Below are 15,377 nucleotides of genomic sequence, written 5' to 3'. Positions count from 1 at the left end.
TACATTTACAAGATTTCCCTGTAAGTACCAGCCCCTGAAAAACAGATTGGGATACTGCTGCTTCTAGGAAAGTAGAAATTAATGATTTAGTATATTTCTTTCTCAAAGGATTGGAGTAACTTTCTTTTCATTCCACATGAAGATTTATGGTGGGCTCTAATCCCCTGCAAAGGAGCAGGGAGTTCTCCATAAAGGATGGACATGGAAACTATGCAGACAAGACTGCTGTTGGGTTAACGTTTACTTTAACTCTAATTTTCTGGTGACACATACAAGTGTTGGAAAATAATAAAGGTTGTCAAAATATTTTCCATAATAAACTCCTACGCACAGCACATGTACAAGACCAGCACAGTTTCCTACCCAGCTGGTGCACTAGCTGCTACCAAGATATTATCTGATTACTAGGATGCCATTGCAGCCTGTGTGGGAGCTTGCCTTCTCACGTTGGGCTGCAGCGTTGCCCCTCCTTGTCCTTCCATCTCTCAGCATGCACAGTGTCCTGCATTCTCACTGGTGGTGGCATTGGGGAACAGGAGCATTTCTCATGTAGTGATCCCAAAGTTATCAACTAGCCCAAAACCAAGGCAGGGCAAGGCAGTATAGCTCTGTAAAAAAGGTTGATGTATAATGCCTCTGGGCAGGCTGTGGAAGACAACAAGAAGTCACAGCTCCCCTGCTTTACTCCACACTCACACGGTTACACTTGCAGGATGCAAGGGGAGTATGAGGGATTTCCAGTTTTCTTAAACAGAGCAGCAAGACAGAAAAAAAAAAAAAAAGCATTGAAGATGTACTCTCAATTTGAGAATGGCAGATTCATTTCCACTACCTCCTATATCTGTCTTGGGATACAAGCTCTGGAACAGGGATCCTGAGGCTCTTTATTTCAGACCTTCATTTTATGCCTTAGTAAAGCTTCTTTCCTCCTCCTTCTCCCCAGCCACCACCCCCCCCACCCCCCTTTTATTAATTGGAGATATAAAAAGAGAAACAAACAAAAAAGTCCTCAAAAACCCATAACAGGGTGAGGCGCCCATGCTTTCTGCCATAATAACATTCTCTAATTAAAACACAAAGCAGCCAGGGCTACAGGATTAATGGACATGGTTTCCTCTTTTCAAGTCTTGCCTGCTGACAGATCGCCTCATTCCTTCCTTGCTCTTGAACCTCTCAGGAAAAAAAATAATCCAGTTTGCTTATCTTACAGTGTGGGGTTGCCATGGAAACCGCATCCCCCTGTGAGATGCTCTGTCATAACATTTCAGCACTGTATGGAAGGCTTAAAGACACAGCATCCTCTACTCTGAGGGCTCCTGAGCTAGCCAGAGTCTTTGCAGATGAGCAGCTGTCAAACCCAGTGGAAGTCTAAAGTTGGGAGGGAGAGACAGAGAAGTAACAGTAGGAATACTCAGTTGCCTGGTTCTTTGCAAAAATCCTCTTCTTGCACTGGCAGTTAATACTGACCAAGAAGTCCTCCAGTGTGGTGTAAGACACATTTTGCTCTTTGGAGAACCTGTCCCCTGACAGCCTGTTGAAAAAAAGAGTGCTGGCACCAAAACATAACCCATCATTCTACCATGGGGTAGCACAAAGCACCTCTTTAGTCAGGGTTTTATGTCAGATTAGTCTTTGAGCCCTATTTTCTCAGTCTTTTTGTAAGAAAGGAGGGGAAAAGTAGTAAGCACAATAATTGCCCATAATGGGAACAGGCCTCCTATAGCCTGCTCCTTAATTACAGGGATGGCTTCCAGGCTGTAATCACTAGGGGTCCAGATGGAAGTTCTCCAAGCTCTTTGAGGGACAGAATGTGTCAGTTATTAATTAAACATATGAGGCAATTAGCCTCAAAACTTCGTAGTAAATCACTACAGCTGTGTTACTTTCACTTTTTCCTTTGGTGAGTGCAAGTCAAATGCACAGTGCATTTCCCAGGGGGGTCGCAAAGACTGCAGCCAAAAAGCATTCCCAAACAAGACCTTTGCTGTTGGGTGGAAAAAAGTATCTGCAGAAAGCTTGTTTTCAGAAGTCAGCTACTTCACAGTCACATCCCTCACGAGAGACGATGGATTCTGCGTACGAAAGCTGTTCACCACTCAAGCTGTCTGGTGCGAGAGCTGAACTCTCTCTGTCACCCCAAACATCAGCCTGGAGCTGTTCTGGTACAGCAGCAGGAAGAAACCATTCCTGTGATTGACATGGCCCATATTCCAGCATCAGCTATCAACTGTAATTAATTGGTTTGGGCCTTGTCAAGATTTGTAGACTCCAGCACATATCGGACCCTGTTGCTGGTTGGTCAAATCAGTTTGAAAATGAGATGCTGTGTTGCAATTCTTTGTCTACCCCCAAGTTCAGAAACCAGGCCAAAACCACCACAGTTTTTAAAACCCAGAGAGTGATTTATTCCAGTATTTGTCTTCACAGACAAAAACTCTCTCAGTCACATCAAGGCAGCCTGACGTCAGTGCATTGTTAGTCGGCTTTTTACTCCGTGGTTCAGTGCCACAGTTGGAGATTCTATCAACTACAAAAACCTTAGTTAGTTTCCCTACACTTTTCTCACATGTAGCTGACAAAAGATGCAGTAAGTCATAATTGACAACACTAAGAATTGGGGGGTGACCTCAGCCCTGTTTTACTCTAAAAGAGAAAGGACTTCAACCCAATTTTACTCTAATATATAAAGAACTTTGACCCTTTCCTTAGACATTTTAGCATGCTTGGAGAAAACACTTTGAAAAAACTCATAGGAAAAGTGGAGAAGAGCAACACATGCAGGCTGTAAACACATGCTGCAAGCTCCCCCTGGTACTTGACAAAACACAGCAAGAGCTGTCAAGGAGGCTTTTTTGGAGTGAGCAGCCACTGGATTCTCAAGAAGGGCCAGTGATGATTGCATTCCCAGCTCAGAGAGCACAGCAGCCTGAAGGAGACTCAAGCCCACCGAAGGTTATGTAAGTTGGAGGAGGACACACAGATCCTGTTGCCATGGAAGAGGATAGAAGTGAGCCAGGAGCACGCCAAGCAGACCTCTAGCACACTTGAATTTAACAAGATGATGAATGACTGATGGGCAGAATAGTAAATATTTTGCGTGCAAGACCTTCTCATTTATGAATTTATTTCCCACCTTTGCTCAACAGGCCAGATATGAACAAAATAAAGGGGCTTTCTCTGGCAAACCAGATTACTGTGTTGAGCTTTTTATGACAAAAACTGGATGCAGCTTCCCATGTCTACTCATCTTTGTCCTGGCATTGTAACTCATGTTTGACTGCCATATAAGCAGAGAGACATTTTTGCAGATTTCCTGAAATTATTTCTATCAAATTCAAACTGAAATACTAAACATTACTCAAAGTAAAACCTTTCAGAATGTTTGCATTGAACAGAAACCAAAGCAAAATATTATCATCGTCTTTGATTATAAAAGTCTGAGTAAAGTTGAGTTGAATGACTTTATAGGGGATTTGCAATATCTCTAAAGCTTTACAATTAGAAAAGGGTAGATAATACTCAATACTTGTAGCCACACACATATGGGACTTTTAATAGGGCACTCTCCCTACTGAACATTGGAACAAACTTCTCACTTCTCTGCAGAGCCCGTGCCATTCTCAATGTAAACTTGGTAGCATTTGCTCAGCTCTCCAAAGGAAACAATCAGGAACTAAGAGAGCTTGTGTTCCCCAAGAATAGAAACCTTAATATATTTAAGGATTATTCCAGAAGGGAAAAAAAAACCAAAACAAACAAAATAAAGATAACCCAAACAACAAGAAAAAAAACAACCAAAAAGCCCGAATAAACAAAAACCAACCAAACAAATGAACAAAACTCCAAAAAACAAAACAAAATAAAAAACCAAGAAACAAAAAACAAACAAACAAAAAAACCCCAACAAACCTCACCCCCAGGAACTAATGCACTTATCATCTCCCTGTAAAAAGCAGGAAGAAGGAACTTCCAGCCGACATAAATGTTAAGCTTAGGGTTTCTTAACTGGGTATAAGAAGTCCATCATTTTACAGCCCTACCCAGAGTAGTCAGAATGTTACAGCAGAGGGGTATTTTCATTTCCCCTAACCAAAAAAAATTTAACATGAAATTTAAAAAAATGAAAGCGATTTAACCACACCAGTACATTCAAACCTTGAGGGTCTTTGACATTCATGAAAGCAGGGAAGTTGTTCTGAATACAGAGGGTTACCCAAGAGTAACCTGATGAAAAACAAGCCTCAAAATCAACCCAAACATCAAAAGAATAGTTTCTAATTAAATATGCTGGGGATTTTTTCAGCCTGTTACTAAGGTCTTGATGATCTTTTCTGAATTCCCAGGACTCAGGCAGGAATAATGACATTAAACATTCAGTGTGTTTTTGGAAGAAAAGAAATAAGGGAGAACTGACACAAATCGTTTCAAATTCCTTTTAAGATCCTACACCTTGTACTTACAAAAAGGTGGAACTCGGTTCTGGTCAACTCAGAACATAATTTTCACTGCCAAACAAGCCCCAAGAACACTGTGGTCAAGGAGCTTCTGTTTTCTGGAGGTTGCTGGCAAGGAGTTATATCATTTTGTGATGCACAGGCAGACTGTTTTTGTCCTTCAGAGCTTTTTTCCTTTGGTAATGGTTCTGGACCTCTCTGCCTAATTGCACCCACTTCATTTGTGGAGAGAGATTTACAATGGAACATAATTTTGAGGGATTAACTTTGATGCTGGTACATGGCCCATGCAGAAGTGACAGCAGAAAATTTATATTAGCTGTTGCTCCTGCCAAAGTATAACAGAGAAGCTTATTACACAGGCAATCTAACTCCCAAATTAGTGCTGATTTTCACCCCATGGCACTTTACTGCTGTTGATGATGGGAAGCAGAAGCAAATATGAAGCAAAAAACCATCAGGAACCTACATGCCAGTTTTTATTATTGAACGGGGTGACCAAAGTCTTTGTTCAGGTATAAATCTCAGAGGCAGCAAGGGCTGAAGACAGAGCACAAAAATTACTGGAGGAATCAGGGTCCTTACCAAAAGGTTCTTGGGGAACTTTTACTCCAGCATTTCTAATACAGAAGCCTAACAGAGCATCAATCTTCTCCCTTCCTCCCTGCTACTGAAGGATTCTCCTAGAAGTTGCCCTGAGGCAAAGATGAATGCTTTTGGGACCCACAGCCACATTTTACCAGCACTCCTAACTCTGGGAAGCCAGGGCTTCTCTTGAAACTTGTATGTATGTTCTTTAACCTATGGAGACCTCAGTACTAATTATAGCAGCAGCAGTCATGATCCCACCTGCACAAGGATACTGTAGGAAGATGGGCCTCCATCTAGACTTTGGCTGCCACAATTCTCTTGGAACAGAGCTCAGGCAGACAGGGCATTCACTAGGAACAACCTGTGAACTGTGGGGCTTCAAATATTGCCAGTGCTGTGATTCACCACTGGTGTGATACTACTAACAGACCTAGTGCAATTAATGGAACAGAAATAAATCTGGAAAAACAAGATAAACTGGGCCCCTTTCTAGTGTTCAACAGAATAAAGGAGGGCTCTCTAGCATCTGTCATTTGAGAAATACCCAAAGGCACAAGCCAGCCTTAAATATTCACAACATGATGTGCTTAATAGGAAGCAAGGCTAGAAACTCTGCCCTGGAAAGACCGTGACACGTTTTAACCAGAAAGTTTACATTTGGCTTCACTTCAAAGGAATCCTGACTTCCCAGATCACCTGAACCATTTTCTGTTAGGTGTGTTTTCCCATGTGCTGTTGATGCCTCCTTTAATTAGTTAAAAACTTATTTCCTCTCTCCTGACCTTTATGCTTTAAGGGCAAAAAGCAATTTCTGTGGTGGAAGCATCCTGTAGGACTCAAGTGCCCATCTACACAAAATAAATTCTGCTGGAGTTCTCTTTCAAAAGCAGGCCAGTGCCTTCCACATCTCTCACTGAAATCAGCTGTAGTTCTTATACCAATTTCCAAGCTGGAGCCATCTTAACTGAAATGGTGTGTATGTATGCAAAGTTAGTCCATAGTTTGTACAGAGCTTCTGAGGATTAATCCAACCAAATAAAGATCATTAGCATAGACAATTGAAGACCCATAAAAAAATTGAGACAAATCTTGGAACCCATCTAAGAGGTTACAAGTAAAATATTTCTTCTTTTTCTTTTATTTTTTGCCCTTTGATACTAAGCTTCCCACATGGATTTGTTGTTGGCCTCAACAATACATCTCTCTATGTGATCTCTCTTAAAACTATTGACTTGTTACCCGTGTTCACACTATGCATGGTTATTCTTATAGCTGAGCAGAACTAGTTTATGGTGAATCTCAACTACCTCAACCTCTCCAACTGCTACTGAAAGGCAGCATAGCAGTTGGAGGCGTCAAAGAGGAGATTTGTCCTCAGATCAACTCTGATAGAGGAACTCCTCAGTCACATCATGTACTCCTGAGCATGGCAAGACCAGGCTGACAGTCTGGGCCTGACAGCTTGGTGACATCTCTTGTGCTCACTTGTTAATAGAGTCTAGAAAAGCTTTTTATGGTAGCTGACGAAAGCCATAGTAGTAACTTGTGATAGATTGATGCTATACTTATTTTGCTAGTGTTTGGTTTAATTAAGCACTTCCATAAATTTTCAAGGTAGACCCCACTCATCAGAGAATGCCCAGATTAGACAGGGACAGGTACCTTAAAGGAGTCAAAGACCAGCCTTGCAATTTTGCTAAAGAATAACTGTGACTTATCACTCTGAAAACTGGTGGGCCAGCCCAAGGTCCAGCATGAGTGGGTTATAGACAGATATTTAGAGTTATGGCTTCAAAAAATCATTGCTGTGGACTGAACAAGCAGAACCATGGGTGCAAGATGGGAGGGTAGCATTAAACAGGGCAGATGGAGCCATGAGCTGAGGGAGGTGAGGGAGCAGAGCCAGGGTGATATCCTGCACCGCTGGCACTGCACAGGGCTAACGCTGGAGAAAGGGAGCAGGCAGGGACTACAGCTCACCAGCCCCTCCAGAGAAATCTGCTCCCAGCCTCCAAAAGCGTGCTTTCCATAAATCAGCCAACAGCTCCTTAATGTGCAGCTTCACCCTCAGCACCACAGCATGGGGAGAGGTGCATCCAATCACGGATGGCTCCGGAGTGCTATGCCAGCAGAAGTAGCTGAGTAAATTGCAACACTCTCCTCAGGATCATTACAGAAAAAGAACAGCTGGAGACAAGATCCTGGAATATGAATGGTTCACAAAGAAATCCAGATAACAAAGCACAGTTAATGTACGTAGAGCTGTGATGTCTGATAACATGTGAGCCCATTAAAGGACCAAGGGATGCCAAAAATATGCTTCAAGTGAAAAAAACAAAATATATTCACAACAAAAACCATAAGAAGCAATGGAGAAAGGGTAAAAAAACATGTAATGGAGAAAGGGTAAAAAAACAACAAAAAAAATTCCTTTGCATGAGGCCACAAACCATACGAAGGGGCCTTCAAGACCACAAGTTCTCCTGCTGGGCACTGATATCTGTGGCACGTGAAGCAGGCCCAAATCAAACACACCACAGCTAGGTCTGAGTAAGGGGATATTGCAGCTTTGTGTGGAGATGAACTCAAGTTCTGCAGGCAGCAGGATGGCAACACCATCCTGCATATCTAAGGCTCTATTTACTGCTTGTCCTGATGTCGTTGTATTACTTCCAGTTCCAGAAACACTTTTCTAAACCTTGTCTCTGGCACCTCTTCAGTGCAATATAGGCAAAGGTAAAAACAGCTTCTTTATTTCTCTTCCTCTGTTTCTGCAAGTCTCTCTCTTGGTACAGAAAGCAACATCAGTTAAGTCTTCCAGCAAATGGAAAGTGGTTCCAGTTTCTGCTAAAAGGAACATTGTAACCATTAAACTACCACTACAATTAGTGATTTGAAGTCTAATGGAGCAGGAAGCAGCAAAATATGCAATAAAACTTTTAGAGAATATCCACACTAAGCACACCAAGCACACATTAGGCTAGAAGCAGCTGTGGCTGTACCACATTCAAGGTCCCCAAGATGACATTTGCCTGTGCCTGAAAGAACCTGCTTCATTCGACATCCTTCAAGCCTGATTGAATCAGACAGTCTCAGCCGTTCTCACACAGAAGCCATGCAAGTTCAGCAGCTCTGAGCTCTCTCTTCAGCTGTATGCCCTTTCCCTTTGAGCTTGCTTTAGGTATCACACTCAAAAGCCCTAGAGATCCCTCAGACTATCCAGGGATACAGGTCTGATCACGCCAGACAGCATCTCTACAGTACCAACACCACTAAGGGCAGGACTATGTCTTGCTTTTCATACAGTGCTGGTGGCTGGAGCTGGGTGATGGTAATCCAGACCAGAAATCACTAGCAATGCTGGCTCTGGCACAGACCCTACCTACACAGCTTTGGCAATTCCCACGGCAGCCCATGGTACATCAGTGTCTCACTTTTGTAACCCGTTTAACATGGGCAGCACACATCATTTCTGTGTCTCACTGGAGTGCTGCATTACCTGTGCTGTGCTCACTTCTACAAAGACACCAAAAAAGCACAGCTCCTCAGGTAAGCACATCAAGAGACAAGTTCTAGTCACAACTTGAAAGATATATGAAAAGTTAATATCTTTACGTCTCCTTTATACCCACCAGCAAAATCCACCCACTTCTGCAATTTGCTTTGAAATAAGGCAAAAAGGCATTAATTGTTCAGATTTATTTGCTGGCTGGAGCACCTTAGAGTATGCATTCTCTGCAGACATGAACTTGCTCTATCCCAGGGCTTGAGAAAATACCAGTTTTGCTGGTGCACAGCATTATCTTTTGAAAAACTCACCACAGCATGCACTACATGCACTTGCCTGACTAAACCTAGACTTTAAACAAGAGCAAATATGTTGCTATGAAAAGCCCAAGACACGTCTGAGCAAGTTATTTCCAGATGATTTTCCTGTGAACATGTAACAAAACCAAAGTTTACATTAAATATACACTGAGGATTTTCTCTTTCTTTTGAGGGCAATCAACATCCAAGTTCCTCTGCACCAGGAGGTATTGGCACAATCCACTCTGATTAGACTGAGAAGGGGGAGCAAACAGACAATTACTCTGATAACAATCTTATCTGAGGACAGAAATGAGATTAGCAGCCTAACTGCAGTGATTCTTACCCAGATACACTGTAAATTCTGACTAACCCAGCATGGAACTGAGAAGGAATTTCCCCACAGAGGCTGTTGGCACATAAAATGAGGTGCAATTCTTCCCCTAGTTCTAGCCCTTTTGCAGAAAACAGAATTATCTGTCAGGACCCAGTGGCCATGAAGAGCACATGTTCCAGGCTAGACATGTTCCTGATATTGCAGCAGCTGAGCAATTTCTTCCTTCTAGTATCCAACTGCTACACAGAATTCTTGTAAGCAAAAAACAGCAAAACTGGCCGGGACCCTTCCCTGCCAATAAGGAACAATTCCATCATGCTGGCTATCCTGTTATTTAATTTTTGCAAGTCTACTCTCAAAATTCTCAGATAGTACACGTTAACCTCTCATGAACCTAATGATCAGTGCTGTTGTGAAGTCCTCTGTAAACAGTTTTGATTGTACTTCTGTAACTTGTTCTCGTTGTTTTTAGTTATTCCATTTAAAATAGCCAAATTAACTCCTGTCCCCTGGGTGCTTTACAGCCTTCATAACTCTGGAACAACGTCCAGTAATAGTCAGGGCAACAGGATGGGATATTTACAGAACTTCTCCAAAACAAGGATCCCAAATAAGTCTGCATTTCAGTCTGTCACAAAGACAGATAATTAATGCAGTAACAGGACAGAAGCCTAGCTGCTCAGAAGGTTGCTTGCACCATGCCTACACCAACAGGCTTACACAGGGGTCTTGGAAGTGCTGCCTGCAGTGGACACAGCACACCAGTCTTGAGATGTCAGCGCTGATAAATCCAGATGCTGTGGGCTCTGCTCTGCAGCTGGGGGAATGTCCCTGTGGAGGGGTGGGGATGCCTTCAGCAACTGAGCCACAAATTTTGTATCTCTGATACTGTTTAATGAGCTCTTTACATTGCACGAAGAAGTCAAAGACAAAAAATCCCCACAGATTCACAGGAAAGGCCATACCCAAAAGGAATAACAATTCCAACAGTCTCCGTAAATCAAGCTGATGGTGATTTGAAAACTGATAAAAGGCAGAGGGTTAAACTTTCTTCATACACTATATGACAACATCATGCTTCAGTATTTGCAGTTTTCTTTACACATCTCTTTAGACTAAGATGAATAACCTTATAAAAATACATAAGTAAGCAGCAGAAGAAATGGGCCAACTGCTGTACTTCTGCTTTGCTGATCTGAATTCATGGCATTTAGTTATAATCCTTCATATAGGAAGTTTATTTATACAGACAGGGATTTTGGGAATTCTGCAGGATTAGTCAATCTACAGCATTCTCAGGGCATGAATTTTAGCATCAGAATTAAACAGCCTGGATATTCAATGCCTAGAGTAAGTAAATATTTGGGTTGATGAAGGTTAAACAGATTAGACAAGATGAAGCCAGGATTCTCTGCTTATTTACACAGAAGCTTAAATATTGCTGCTCTTCATTTAAGAAGCCCAACTTAAAGGAAAATCCTACAAAAGCAACAAACAAAATATACTTACCCAACCTGAAGTGAGACAGCACCAAGATATCTATCATCTTCAGCCTGGGTAGGCATGTGACAAAGCCACACACTGAATCACAAATCTCACACTCCTTGGCCTCCTTATGGGAAACATGCAGAGGAAACAACAGCTTCAGCACAAGCTTGCTGCTCTGAGTTTCAGCTGCACCAGGGAAATGGGATAAACAACCCCCCTCCCGGTTCTATTCAAAAACAAGAGGGAAATAATTGGTGTGAAAACCATTTACAGTTCAGTTACACTTTTGTGATGTGAAGAGGCAGTTATGCACAAGGCTGTCTGGGACCTGATCATGTCCATAAATCCTACTGTGGAGAGGATTTCCAAATGTTCCCAGCAAAGCCACACATCAGCTTTCATCAAAATCAGCAATAAATTCCCATCCATTGCAGGCAAAGCAGTGTTAAAATAATTCCAGTTCCTACACCCACCTGCTATATCCTCCAAGCTTACACTGACATTTTTCTGTGTCATACCAAGTGCCTGATCCAAAGCCCCTCCACCACCGAGAGGTTTTGGATCAGCTGGTAAAGGACCAGTAGGTAAGCACTAGACACAAAAAGCAAAATTTTGATTTCAGTCTTTGATAGACACAGATTAAGACTGAAAGTGAAAGGACAAGGCAGGTATGCCAGCAGGTAGACAGCTAGCACAAGCCAGAAGTTTGAGGAGGACCTCCCAAGCATTAGCTCACACTTCAGTCCATTCAGTTTCAATTTCTGAAAGAATTTTATTGAAAGCAACTGACATTAAACCATTTGAAAAAGAAACCAACACACTGCTGTCTAAATTAAATGCCTCTGCAGAACACTACTCTCACTTGCTGGAATTCCACCCTTCACTACTGTGCATCATTCAGCCCTGAGCCCACTGAGGTTGTGTTTTGCTTACCACAACCTCGAGAAAATTCGTGTACAAATTTCAGACACTTTGGAGGAAGAATTTCCACCAATCCATGTTTGCTCTGAACAGATGTAACATTCCTAAGAAGATCTCAGCTGACTGCCTTTGAAGTCTGAAGTAAAAGGGAGGGGTGGGAGGGGTTGGGGGAGAATATTAAAAAAAAAAAAAAGCTCGACCTTGAAAGCTGCATTTCTTCCCTTAAAAGAAGAAGTCTCCAGGGACTCTTGAGCAAAATAAAAAGCAAATTCTCCAGATCCTTATCTCATGTTATTTTTGAGAGCGTTTTCTTTTGTTCCTTTGCTCTTGTCATATTTGGGATTAAAGGACTTTCACATTAGCACAGTGCAAGCAGACCATTCACCATCCCAGATCTGTGCTCCCCGTGCCAGGCCAGGGCATCTCCTCCCACTGCAGCTTTTCCTTTTCACAAAAAACACAGCCCAGCCTCAGACCCAAGCATGACAAGAAAAATTTCATGACAGGCAGCTTGCTAAGAAGAGTTGTGCAAAGGTCAAGCATTGAGCCAAGGTGAATTCCCACCACAAAAGCACTCCCACAGTCACTCCTTGTGCTGGGTCCGTGTCTGGACAGCCCTTACCCAGCACTCAGACTTGCACACCGACAGCTCTCGGAGCTGCACTCTGACCTCTCCCATGGCCGAAAATGTTATTTCATCGGACGCAGCTCGCACTTACCCCAAAAATGACACTGGGGACTAAGTTAACTTTAACATGGCAAAAAGGGGGCTGCTTTTCCTGTTTTGCTTCTTTCTGTCTGCTGCCATGTCTTCGGCGTTCCTCTCCTTCTCTCTCAAACTCAGCTCCTCCTCTGTTAGCCTGCCCTATTAACCTTCTCCATATCCCACCCACCCAAATTTGCACATTATTAAGCATCCAGAGCCTTTTGTTCATTTAAACAAAAGCGTGGCTACTGCATTTCCTGGCAAGAGGTGTCTCATACCCAGCAATCACTTAGGGCAGCTGTAATAGACTCATTACTCCCAAGCACAAAATCTGGGCACGCCAGACAGGCGAATTCAAGGACGTGTCCTTCCCCGAATTCCACAGAGCAAGATAAGCCCGAGAGCCTTGCGCTTACTTTATCTCAACTAAGAGGCTTCCCCCGTTTTCTCACTCAGTAAGAAACTAATTATTTGCCACTGAGGCATGGAATAGGTTAAAGTTTCCTCTGTCTTGTCTCAGTTCCCTTTGCAGATTAGGGGAAAACAATGAAGTCTCCACACTTTGTGATATTGCTAATGCTTCCTGTGGGGATAGCAGCGCCGGCTGCAAAGAGGATTATGATTACAGTTTAAAAGGAGTGTGCACTGTACTGCCGCAAGAGGCACAGGCTTATCAGGAAAGAAACCGAGCTGCCCCCAAACTATGCACTTGGGACTCCTGCCTGCCTTGGCTTCTGGCTGATGGCTCTGCCTCAGATCACACACCAGCTTATCAGGAGTGATAAGGCAGAAGCTGATCTTGGAGGGGCTGGGGGATAAATGAGTAACGCTGCTCAAACAGCTCGCAAACATTCAGCACCAGGACACACAGCGATGTTTACAGAACATCCCACCACATTCATCTGCAACAAAACACCGGGCTGGCCAGGGCACGGCAGAGTGCAGGGGCTGCGCATTCCTGGCCACGCTTGGGGAATCTGAAAGAAAAAGTGGTGGTGATGTTGGCTGGCCTTCCACAAGCCTTCCAAACGCTTTGAAAAGCACAGCACCATCAGTGAGATCTGTGCTGAGCAGATTTAGCTTCGAGGTGCAGCTTCAGTGCTGGTGAAGGGCCTCTGTCAGTCTCAGTGCTGAGCACAGAGTGGACTCATTGAAGGAATAGTAAGAAATTGATACTGTGGAGTCATAACATGCATTTCTGTCACTGGGCCCTCTAAGGTACCAGGAGCAGGACACAAGTTTATTCACATCCATTCATCTCTACCAGCACAATTGCTTTATTATAATGCCAAGGCATTGGCCAAAACAGCAATCAAAAATTCCTTGGCTTCAAATAGTGGCAGGATGCAACTACAGGTCAGCATGGCACATTTTTCCCCCTTGCATAGTTCAGCCAGCATAAAAACCTGTAACATCTCTGTAGACACATCCTGACAGTGTCGAGAGGATTTTGTTGTTCCTGTTGGCATGATTTTTTTTTTTGTTTGATTGCTGTTTGTTTCTTTTTTTCTTTTTTTTAAACACTGTGCCTGTGCTTGCTCTTCTCCAAGTAATTTGTACAACTGATAAAAAGCTGAAGTTATCAGATATTCCCCTTCACCCCTATTTCTATTCAGAGGGATTTAATGCTTGCTAGAGGCTACAACAACAAGCAATAGCATTAATGCATGTTCTCCTGAATTTTTACAGGCTTAGAAATCCCCAGGCTTTGCCCAGCATGGCACTGTCTGATTACACACTGCTGTTCTAAGCAGTCTTTGCCACCTCCCACCACACACCAGAAAAACTACAGACCAAACCTTCTAACCAGTGAAAACAAAACAAAACCAAACAAAATAGCAGTTTTAAGATGCTCACAAGGCACTTCTATGAATTGCTGCATGCCTTAAAACAAGCTGTTTCACTTCTGCAGAGGGATAAGGTCTCTTACAGTCAGTGAAAGCTGGATGCTTTTTGCCAACCAAAATAAACCTTCTTGTGATGGTTCATGCATCTCTACTAATCTTTGCTGCTCAATGCCAGGCTTGCCTAGGTTTCCTCTCTATCCACTGTTCCTTACCTTTAATCTCTGTTGAAGAGTAAAGAGAATAGAGCTGAAAGACCAAAGACTTTCCTGGCTTATGGCTGTTATAAAACAGAACAGACATTTTCCCAACATGACCTCAACCAGCTTGTTCTTTAAGGGACTTGAGAGCCCCTGCAGAGACCTGAATTCCAGTTGGCCTAATGTTTGAGATGCTCCCTTTAACTCCGAGAACAATGGGGACAGAGATATGCATTATTAAATTAAATAAAGTCACTGTCTTTCAAATTTTAATCAGATTATCCTGTGGGCCCGGAGCCTTGGAAAGAACAACCTTCAGTGCATTCCTCAATTTCACATGCTGAGAGCCAGGTGACTTAAGATATGCAAGGAAACTGCATACCTCAGAAAAATGTCCTGCTTGATGGTAAGTGTTTTACAGATTACTAAAAAGATTAATAGGATTATTTGATAAGAGGTTCTACACAAGGCAAGAGTCAGAGGAAATGCAACCTAAGCAAGGAGGACCAGCACAGAAAGAAAGAGAAGCAATCCAAAGAAATCTATCTAGGTGGAGTTCGAATAAGTAGGCTTGAGAAAAAACAAACTGATAAGGCTGCATTCAGGTATAGTTAAAGGCACTTCATCACCACCTCTGCAGAAAAGTCATTCTTGTTAGCAACATGGATATTGAATCATATCAGCAGCATTCCACAAGCCTTCAACTCCAATCTAGCCAATGTGTCTCTGCTCCTTCCACCCTCGTGGCTCAGAGCTCCACTGACAGTGGTGTCCATGGTCATACTGTAGAGATCTCTGACACCCCCTGTAAAGGGGACCCATCTGCAGCATGGGCTGTTGATTTAAAAAAAAAGGGAAAGCAGACACACTTTGCCAGGCTATCACTAGCAGCAATACAGATAGAAAAGCATTTTGCAAAGGGCAGCTCTCAGTGGTTGGGCAGAGGCAATCAAAACTGCTACCAAGGAGAAAGCTGGGAATAAGGAATCAGAAGTAGCTATTCAGGCAATCTTTACACACCTCTGTCCT

General features: G+C 42.9%; 1 protein-coding gene across 22 annotated transcripts in view; it reads right to left on the bottom strand.

Moving 5' to 3' along the window:
• TSPAN18 (tetraspanin 18) overlaps positions 1-15,377 on the bottom strand; it is a 185,521-nt gene that overhangs the window by 85,304 nt on the left and 84,840 nt on the right. Inside the window, exons 1-2 of one of the 22 annotated variants that reach the window (XM_086895019.1) lie at positions 12,318-12,452; positions 10,699-10,801 (exon numbers count right to left, since the gene is read on the bottom strand). The exons of 18 other annotated variants lie outside the window; for them this stretch is intronic. The gene's annotated coding sequence lies outside the window, so the exon portion shown is untranslated. Of the gene's footprint in view, positions 1-10,698; positions 10,862-12,317; positions 12,532-15,377 lie in introns of those variants that run through there. 3 more of the 22 variants (XM_086895020.1, XM_086895027.1, XM_086895033.1) reach the window with 3 other exon arrangements.

Source organism: Cyanistes caeruleus, chromosome 6, assembly GCF_971803275.1.
Source record: "Cyanistes caeruleus chromosome 6, bCyaCae1.hap1.1, whole genome shotgun sequence".
In the NCBI taxonomy this organism is placed as follows: Eukaryota; Metazoa; Chordata; class Aves; order Passeriformes; family Paridae; genus Cyanistes; species Cyanistes caeruleus.
This window is presented reverse-complemented; position numbering and strand designations above follow the sequence as displayed.